Source organism: Otolemur garnettii, unplaced genomic scaffold (genome assembly GCF_000181295.1).
Source record: "Otolemur garnettii isolate 467f Iridium unplaced genomic scaffold, OtoGar3 scaffold00013, whole genome shotgun sequence".
NCBI classification, from domain to species: Eukaryota; Metazoa; Chordata; class Mammalia; order Primates; family Galagidae; genus Otolemur; species Otolemur garnettii.
The window spans coordinates 5,800,531-5,800,802 of NW_003852408.1; positions in this window are offsets into that span (position 1 = coordinate 5,800,531).

Sequence of the window (272 nt, forward strand, 5' to 3'; positions counted from 1 at the left end):
CATGTTCAGGTCCCCAGACATAAAACAATTACCTCAGCAGTTTTCAACTCAATATCTTATGAAGGCAACAAATGGATTTAAAAATTATAGGGTCTGCATTCTAAAACAAGTAACTACCACCTCCCATGTATTCAACCCAGTAATAAATACATAATTTACTTACATAACCATATATACACATTGGATGACTCAGTGGGAAGGTAGTTTTTAATTTCCTTTTTTTTTTAGACGGAGCCTTAAGCTATCCTCCTGGGTAGAGTGCCATGGCATCA